Here is a 10,283-nt window from a genome sequence, read left to right on the forward strand (position 1 = left end):
GGGTACATACCTTGACAAGTTTTTGAAGTAGTTCAAAATGGAACGGTCAAAGAAGGAGTTCTTGCCTGTGTTGCAAGGTGTGAAGTTGAGTAAAGACTCAAAACACGACCATGGTAGAAAATAGAAAGAGAATGCAATGGCATTCCCTATGCCTCAGTCATAGGTTCTATAAAGTATGCTATGCTGTGTACCAGACCTATTGTGTACCTCACCATGAGTTTGGCAAGATGGTACAATAGTGATCCAGGAGTGGATCACTGGACAGCGGCCAAAATTAAAGTTAGTGGAATAAGGACATGTTTCTTAGTTATGGAGGTGACAAAAAGTTCGTCGTAAAGGGTTACGTCGATGCAAGCTTTGACACTGATCTGGATGACTATAAGTCTCAATCTGGATACATATTGACTGGGAGGAATTAGCTAGAGTAGCTTCGCACAGAGCATTGTAGACATAAATTTTTTCAAAATACATACGGTTCTGAATGTGGCAGACCCGTTGACTAAACTTCTCTCACAAGAAAAACATGATCACACCTTAGTACTCTTTGGGTGTTAATCACATAGCGATGTGAACTAGATTATTGACTCTAGTAAACTCTTTGGGTGTTAGTCACATGGAGATGTGAACTAATCACATAAAGATGTGAACTATTGGTGTTAAATCACATGATGATGTGAACTAGATTATTGACTCTAGTACAAGTGGGAGAGTGAAGGAAATATGCCCTAGAGGCAATAATAAAGTTGTTATTTATATTCTTATATCATTATAAATGTTTATTATTCATGCTAGAATTGTATTAACCGGAAACTTGGAAGATGTGTGAATACATAGACAAAACAGAGTGTCCCTAGTATGCCTCTACTTGACTAGCTCGTTAATCAAAGATGGTTAAGTTTCCTGACCATAGACATGTGTTGTCATTTGATGAACTAGATCACATCATTAGGAGAATGACGTGATGGACAAGACCCATCCGTTAGCTTAGCATAATGATTGTTTAGTTTTATTGCTATTGCTTTCTTCATGACTTATACATGTTCCTCTAACTATGAGATTATGCAACTCCAGAATGAGAAAAGAGACTTGCTAGTAACGAGATTGAACTAGGTATGATGATACCGACGATTGAATCTTGGGCAAGTAACATACCGATGACAAAGGGAATGGCGTATGTTGTTATGCGGTTTGACCGATAAAGATCTTCGTAGAATATGTAGGAGCCAATATGAGCATCTAGGTTCCGCTATTGGTTGTTGACCGGAGATGTGTCTCGGTCATGTCTACATAGTTCTCGAACCCGTAGGGTCGCCACGCTTAATGTTCGATGACGATTTGTATTATGAGTTATGTGTTTTGGTGGCCGAAGTTTGTTCGGAGTCCCGGATGAGATCATAGACATGACGAGGAGTCTCGAAATGGTCGAGAGGTAAAGATTGATATATTGGAAGGTAGTATTCAGACATCGGAAGGGTTCCGAAGTGTATCGGGTACATACCGGAGTACCGAAGGGGTTACCGGAACCCCCCGAGGAAAGATATTGGCCATATTGGCCATAGGAGGGAGGCTAACCAGCCCACAAGGGGCTGGTGCGCCCCCCACAAGGGAGGAGGCTGAATTGGATTAGGGAAGGGGGCGGCGCCCCCCTTTCCTTCTCCTACTCCCTCTCCTTTCCCACATTCCCCCTCCGGAAGAAGGAAAAAAAAAGGGGGCCGGATCCTACTAGGACTAGAGTCCTGGATTAGGGGGTCTCCGGACAGCTGGACTATCTCCATTGGCCAAACTGTTAGACTATGAAGATACAGGATTGAAGACTTCGTCTCGTGTCTGGATGGGACTCTACTTGGCGTGGAAGGCAAGCTAGGCAATACGGATATGTGTATCCCCTCCTTTGTAACCGACCTTGTGTAACTCTAATCTCTCCGATGTCTATATAAACCGAAGGGTTTTAGTCCGTAGGACAACATACAATCATACCATAGGCTAGCTTCTAGGGTTTAGCCTCTCCGATCTCGTGGTAGATCTACTCTTGTACTACACATATCGTCAATATTAATCAAGCAGGACGTAGGGTTTTACCTCCATCAAGAGGGCCCAAACCTGGGTAAAACATTGTGTCCCCTGCCTCCTGTTACCATCCGCCTTAGACGCATAGTTCGGGACCCCCTACCCGAGATTCGCCGGTTTTGACACCGATATTGGTGCTTTCATTGAGAGTTCCTCTGTGTCGTCGCCGTTAGGCTTGATGGCTCCTACTATCATCGATAGAGATGCAATCCAGGGTGAGACATTTCTCCCCGAACAGATCTTCGTGTTCGACGGCTTTGCACTGCGGGCCAATTCGCTTGGCCATCTGGAGCAGATTGAGAGTTACGCCCCTGGCCACCAGGTCAGGTTTGGAAGCTTAAACTACATGGCCGATATCCGTGGAGACTTGATCTTCGACGGATTCAAGCCTCTGCCTTGTGCGTCACACGGTCATGATGAGTACGATTTAGCTCTACCATCGGACACTGTTCAGGAGATCGCACAGGTAGCCGCTCCAACCCTCAATTCGGAGCCAGTTGCGCCGTCCATGGACGGGTGGATGGACCCCGCCATGGAGGCCTTACCCTCAGCGGCGATCAAGCCAAACATCGACCTTACCTTGCATGAGAGCCGTGTTGTTAAACTGCCGGATCCTTCTCCGGCCACGGACTCCGAGCCGCCTACGCCCGTTCCTATTGAATCCGATTGGGCGCCGATCATGGAGTTTACCTCCGCGGAAATTTTTCAGCACTCGCGCTTTGGCGACATACTGAACTCATTAAGGTCTCTCTCCTTGTCAGGAGGATCCTGGCCGAACTATGTCCGACAGGACTGGGATGCGGACGACGAAGAAATTCGCGGCCCACCCACCACCCACTTGGTAGGCACTTTCGATGACTTAATCGACATGCTCGACTTTGACTCTGAAGACATTGACGGTATGGACGACGATGCGGGAGACGAAGAGGAACCACTGCCCACAGGGCACTGGACAACCACCTCATCATACGATATATACATGGTGGATACACCCAAAGAAGGCAATGGCGACGAGATAACGGAGGATAACCCCTCCGAGAAGCAACCCAAGCGCTGACGTCAGCGGCGCCGCTCTAAGTCCTGCCAAAGCAAAAGTGGTGATACCGGCACAGGACATAATAACAATCCGGATAGTGCCGAAGACAACAACAATACCCTCCAGCAAGATTTAGAGCAGGAGGATGGAGGAGCCAGCCCTCCTGAGAGAGCGGCAGATGGAGAGGCGGAGGATGATAATTACATGCCCCCCTCCGAAGAGGAGGCAAGCCTCGGTGACGACGAATTCGCCGTGCCATAGGATCTTGTCGAACAAGAGCGCTTCAAACGCCGGCTTATAGCCACGGCAAATAGCCTTAAGAAAAAGCAGCAGCAGCTTCAAGCTAATCAAGATCTGCTAGCTGACAGATGGACTGAAGTCCTCGCGGCCGAGGAATATAAACTCGAGCGCTCCTCCAAGAGTTACCCAAAATGCAGGTTGCTATCCCGACTGGAGGAAGAAGCGTATGACGCGGCTGATCGGCCACCTCATGGCCGCGATAGAGAGGCATTCCAGCCAAAAACTCAGCCTGCACCCCGATGCCATTCAAATAAAAAGGCATGGGGAGATACGCCAAACCTGCGAGACATATTGGAGGACAAAGCAAAGCATGCAAGATTGATCTACAGATCACGAGGGCGCGCCACTATGCGAGACGATAAACGTCACGCCGGATACAGTAAAAGTAAATCCGGCCGGGCCGAACACAGCGGGCAAGACCCATTCGAGCTGCGTCGCGATATAGCTCAATACAGAGGCGCCGCACACCCCTTATGCTTCACAGACGAAGTAATGGATCATCCAATCCTAGAAGGTTTCAAACCTGTAAATATTGAATCATATGATGGCACAACAGATCCCACGGTATGGATCGAGGATTTTCCCCTCCACATCCACATGGCCCGCGGTGATGACTTACACACCATCAAATACCTCCCACTAAAACTCAAGGGACCAATGCGGCATTGGCTTAACAGCTTGCCAGCAGAGTCCATTAGCTGTTGGGAAGATCTGGAAACCGCATTCCTCGACAACTTTCAGGGAACTTATGCGCGGCCACCAGATGTCGATGACTTGAGCCACATAATTCATCAGCCAGAAGAATCGGCCAGGCAATTCTAGAATCGGTTCCTAACAAAGAAAAATCAAATCGTCGACTGTCCGGATGCAGAGGCCCTAGCAGCTTTCAAACACAACATCCGCGACGAATGGCTAGCCCGGCACCTTGGTCAGGAAGCCGAAATCTATGGCAGCCCTCACGACACTCATGACCCGCTTTTGTGCGGGAGAAGATAGCTGGCTAGCTCGCAGTAATAACATATCAAAGAACCATGGTACTTCGGATACCAAGGACGGCAATAGCAGGTCACGTCACAACAAGCATAAGCGCCGCATTAACGGCGAAAGTACCAAGGATACGGCAGTCAATGCCGGATTCAAAGGCTCTAAACCCGGTCAACGGAAAAAGGCATTCAAACAAAGTACGCCGGGTCCGTCTAGCTTGGACCGTATACTCGATCGCTCGTGTCAAATACACGGCACCCCAGACAAGCCAGCCAATCACACCAACAGGGATTGTTGGGTGTTCAAGCAGGTCGGCAAGTTAATTGCCGAAAACAAGGACAAGGGGTCAGATAGCGATGACGAGGAGGAGCCCCGGCAGCCACACACCGGAGGACAGAAGAGGTTTTCCCCACAAGTGCGGACGGTGAACATGATATACGCAACCCACATCCCCAAGAGGGAGCGGAAGCGTGTGCTCAGGGATGTATATGCGTTGGAGCCAGTCGCCCCAAAGTTCAACCCGTGGTCCTCCTATCCGATCACTTTCGATCGCAGGGACCATCCCACTAGTATCCGTCATGGCGGATTCGCTGCACTAGTTATGGGATTTCACCTCACTCGAGTCCTTATGGATGGTTGCAGCAGCCTGAACCTGCTTTATCAGGACATAGTGCGAAAAATGGGTATAGACCCCTCAAGGATCAAACCCACAAAAATGACCTTTAAAGGCATCATTCCAGGCGTAGAGGCCCATTGCACAGGCTCAATTACACTGGAAGTGGTCTTCGGATCCCCGGATAACTTCTGAAGCGAAGAGTTAATCTTCGATATAGTCTTATTCTGCAGTGGTTATCATGCACTACTCAGGCGAACCGCATTTGCGAGATTTAATGCGGTACCGCATTATGCATACCTCAAGCTCAAGATGCCAGGACCTCGCGGGGTTATTACAGTCAATGGGAACACAGAGCGCTCTCTCCGAACGGAGAAGCACACCATGGCCCTCGCAGCAGAAGCGCAAAGCAGCCTCTCAAGGCAATCCACCAGTTCGGCGTTTCAAGACCCGGACACCTTCAAGCGCACTCGGAGCAATCAGCAACTAGACCGCCCGGCGCGATCTGAGCTCGCGTAGCAATGTGGCCCCCACCCCAGTCCCAGCCGAACGGCGAAACTCGTGCCACGCGTACATAATTACGCATTAAAAATACCATGGGCACAGGTGGGGAGGGGGGCACAACTGCGGCACGCCCCAAGACGCGGCTTAAACCGCACTAGGGGCTTCCCGTTTGGTTATTTTTCTCTTTTTCAGGACCTTAATCTCTGGAAACCCTGTCCGGCAGCACTATTGTCGAACACATGATGCAGCAACAAAGGAGGCAGAAAGCTACGTCACACCACGAAATTCCCAGGTGGATTACAATAACGAGCGAAATATTTGATTTAATACTGTTCCTCAACTTGCCCTTGGAAGGGACATAGTCCTACTCTTTGCTTATCGCACCATCTGTATCATTCTGCTTTAACGCACCTTTTTGAATAAACAACGCATAACATTACGACTATTATTGCATTCTTGTTATATATATATATATGTGTGTGTGTGTGTGTGTTCATTAATGACGCCTTGCAACCGTACACTTTGGTACGACCAATACACCAGGGGCTTACGTACCCCACAATATGGTGTGAAAAGTCCGAACACTTTCACAAGTGCGGCACCCCGAACTTATAGCATTATATGCATTAGCTCCGAATCATGTCTTTGGTCAAATGTTGGGTTTGCCCGGCTCCTATGTTTTGGTACCTTACGTTCCGCTCTATCGGCTAAGGCGGCGCTAGGAGAACTACTGCGATTGTGCCCCGGTTCTGCTGGGCTAAGAACCTCAGTAGAGAAAGCTAAAACTGACTGTCATGATAAGGTGAGAGACTAGTCACTATTCGGCGAGGTTTTCGAGTCCCTAAAGGCTTACACCGCTTAGAGCGAGGGGCCGGCCCTGTCCGGCTTACAGGCGTGTATCGCGCCCCGAATTCGGCCTTCCGAATACCAGGGGCTTCGCCGAAATTTAAAATTATAGAATTCTATAGGTAAGTGAGAGTGACAAAGCATTATTAGTCTAGTTGCCTTGTTCGTTGTGCTGAGCACCTCCCTCGAAGGACCCAAACATGGGAACAAGAGTGCTCAGGTTTATCCCGAACACCCCAACACTCGTGGCATGGGGGCAGAAGCCGAGGACTAGTCATCTCTCAGATTGGATAAACAGCCAAACAGAAGGTAATATTTTAAATTCACACAAGCATTGCATAGCGCATATGAAACAAGTTTTCATCATACAGGATCACACGAGCAAGTTTACTCAAATATTACATCCTTTGAACATTCGTCCGCTACAAGACGGGCACCCTTCAGGACACCCTCATAATAAATTTCGGGGGTGCGATGCTCCTTGCCCTGTGGCGGCCCTTCCTTGATCAGCTTCACGGCGTCTAGCTTGGCCCACTGCACCTTCACACGGGCGAAAGCCCGGCGTGCACCTTCGATGCAGACAGACCGCTTGACGACCTCCAGCCGTGGGCAGGCATCCACAAGCCGCCTCACCAGGGCAAAGTAGCTGTTCGGAAGGGCGTCGCCAGGCCACAGCTGGACTATAAGGCCCTTCATGGCCTCTTCGGCCTCCTTGTGCAGCTCGACCAGCTGCTTTAGCTGGTCGCTCAGAGGAATCGGGTGTTCGGTCCCGGTATACTGAGACCAGAACAGCTTCTCCGTTGAGCTTCCCTCCTCGGCCTGGTAAAACTGTGCGGCATCCGACACGCTGCGGGGCAAATCTGCGAATGCTCCTGGAGAGCTCTGAATTTGGGTAAGTAATCGGTAATTTACTTTTACATGCTTGCTCTGCATATAGAATGCCTTACCCGTCGCAATCTTCCTCATTGCTCGATCTCCTGGAGGGCCTTTTGGGCTTCGGCCTTGGCACTTTTTGCGCTCTCGAGGGTCGCGGCAAGCTCAGACTCTCACGTCTTCGAGTCAAGCTCCAACGCCTCATGCTTCGTCACGAGAGCCTGGAGCTCTTGCTGCACCTCGCCCAGCCGAGCCTCTTGCTTTTCTCGCTCGGTGTGCTCCTTGGCCGCTTTATCTTCAGCCTCGGACAGCGCTTGCTTTAGGGTCGCCACTTCGGTCGTGGCCCCTGGCAAATTCACGATGATCCTGTCATTTTGCAATCACACTCTTTTTATACATATCCACAGACTAGGTACTACTTACCTTTGTTCTCCTCGAGCTACCTCTTGGCAAGGCCAAGCTTGTCCTGGGACCCTTTAAGGTCCTGCTTCAGTACGGCGACCTCCGCAGTCAGTGCGGCGTACGCCAGCAATGAAGCATGCATATGCATATTGACATACTCATATTAGACTCCTGCGATATTGTTTGATCCTCTGTTCGACTTTTCTTTGTGAACACTGAATAGAGCATCAGGGGCTACTGTCTATGCGGTAATACTTTCCTATATTTCAAACACTTACCTCAAAGCCTGTTTGAAGGCTGGCACAGGCTTCAGTCAATCTGCTCTCGGCGGACTGAACCTTCTGGATCACCGCACTCATGATAGTGCGGTGCTCCTCGTCGATGGAAGCGCTTCCAGCTGATTGTCCGGCGCCTCTGGATGGACAGTGGTCACCGGTACAGGCGTCTCGCCCCACTTAGAAGGAGTCCTCCTGCCCGAGTCCGGAACCACTGGAGGTCCCAGCGCGGTGTTCAGCTGAGGGCCGAACTCGGAGCTCTCAAGGGCCTTGTCCCCTCGGCTCCCGGAGTCCGGGAGGCCGCATTGAGGTGCCTCCGGGACTGTCTCCCCTCGACCCGGTGCCTCGTGAGACAGCACCTCGGCGTCGTCCGCAGGATGAGGGGAGGTGGCGGTCGGGACTGGATCGCTATCCATATCCGACAAGCTCAGGGAGCCGTTCGATGATACATCAATACGGGTTCGGGGCGGCCTGCGTAATCATATTTCGGCGTTAGGTGAAGTAGTGCAACAAAGGAATAATATGAGTTACTCTGGTATCCGAATACTTACGACTTCCCCAGGGGCTTGGCCCTGGGCAGCCACTCGTCTTCACCGTCGGCGGCGGTGGTAGAGCTATCCGGAAGGAGAGTCCTCCCCTTCTTGGACCCTTCGGCCTCCCCAGTTGGGGCGGCCTTCCTTTTCTTGTCTCCCCTGTACGGAGGGGGAGCATCTTCTTCTGCCTCCTCGTCTTCGGGGGAGGATTGCGCCGTAGAGTACTCGGACGGTGAGTCCGATGACGCCTGGCGTCGGGAACTCTTTCGGGTTCCCTTGGCCTTCTTGGTCTTCTCCGGCACCGTATAAGGAGCCGGAGTCAGCATCTTCGTCAGAACAGCGTCTGCTGGGCCTTCGGGCAAAGGAGCCGGACAATCAATCTGTCCGGCCATCTCCTGCCAGTCCTGTCAAAGGTACGGGAGTTTAGATTCCGCATGGAGTCAATCTATGAAAAATAAGTATCCTGTAAAAGGTAAAGCAGCTTACTGCACTGGCTTGGCGCTTCGTGCTGAATCCGCGATCCTCAGTAATGGGAGGGGAGACCTCGGCGCTCTTGAACAGCACCCTCCAGGCATCTTCGTGAGTTGTGTCGAAGAGCCTGTTCAGAGTTCGGTGCTGCGCCGGGTCGAACTCCCACAAGTTGAAGGCCTGTCGCTGGCACGGGAGGATCCGGCGGTGGAACATGACCTGGACTACGTTGACAAGTTTGAGCTTCTTGTTCACCATGTTTTGAATACATGTTTGGAGTCCGGTCAGCTCTCCCGAACTACCCCAGGACAGGCCCTTCTCTTGACAGGAGGTAAGGCGTGTGGGGAAGCCAGATCAGAACTCGAGGGCCGCTGCCCATGTAGGGTCACGCGGCTCGGTGATGTAGAACCACCCCGATTGCCACCCCTTTATGGTCTCCACGAAGGAGCCCTCGAGCCATGTGACGTTGTGCATCTTGCCCACCATGGCGCCTCCGCACTCCGCCTGGCGGCCGCTCACTACCTTCGACTTGACATTGAAAGTCTTCAGCCATAAGCCGAAGTGGGGCTTGATGCAGAGGAAAGCCTCGCACACGACGATAAACACCGAGATGTTGAGGATGAAGTTCGGGGCCAGATCGTGGAAATCCAGGCCGTAGTAGAACATGAGCCCCCAGACAAATGGGTGGAGAGGAAATCCCAGTCCGCGGAGGAAATGGGTGAGGAACACTACCCTCTCATGGGGCCTGGGGGGTGGGGATGAGCTGCGCCTCCTTTGGGAGCCGGTGCGCGATGTCGTCGGGCAAGTATCCGGCTCTCCTCAGCTTCTTGACGTGTCCCTCCGTGACGGAGGAGACCATCCACCTGCCTCCCGCTCCGGACATGGTTGGAGAAGGTCGAGGTGGGAAATACGAACTTGGGCGCTGGAGCTCGAGTGTGCGAAGGTGGATGAGCAAAGGACGAAGAAGGCGTGGATGAAAAGGTAAATCCTTATCCCTTTATATGGGCGGACAAAACTATGCGTCCCCACTAGCCTGGTAAAACTCGCTTCTCCCTCAAGCACCGTATCGATGGCACGGTTGGGTTACCCACACCCGTATTGATGAGAATCCCGTGATAAGGGGACATGATCTCTGCTTTGACAAGACGTGTCAAAAAACTGCCTCGCGTTATGTGCAGGACTAGTTAAAAGAAATGGTTCGAATAATCACCGGGCCGTGACGTAATGTCGTGTTGCCAAAACAAGTCAGCAAATTGGATTTGTGGAAATATTATTCTCTCTACGGTGGTATGTGGAACTTATTTTGCAGGGTCGGACACTATCCTTATGTTCAAATTCTTCCGTGGTATATTCGGAGGAGGAACCTGCCTTGCAATGCCGAA

The sequence above is a fragment of the Triticum dicoccoides genome, chromosome 7A (assembly GCF_002162155.2).
Source record: "Triticum dicoccoides isolate Atlit2015 ecotype Zavitan chromosome 7A, WEW_v2.0, whole genome shotgun sequence".
NCBI lineage: Eukaryota > Viridiplantae > Streptophyta > Magnoliopsida > Poales > Poaceae > Triticum > Triticum dicoccoides.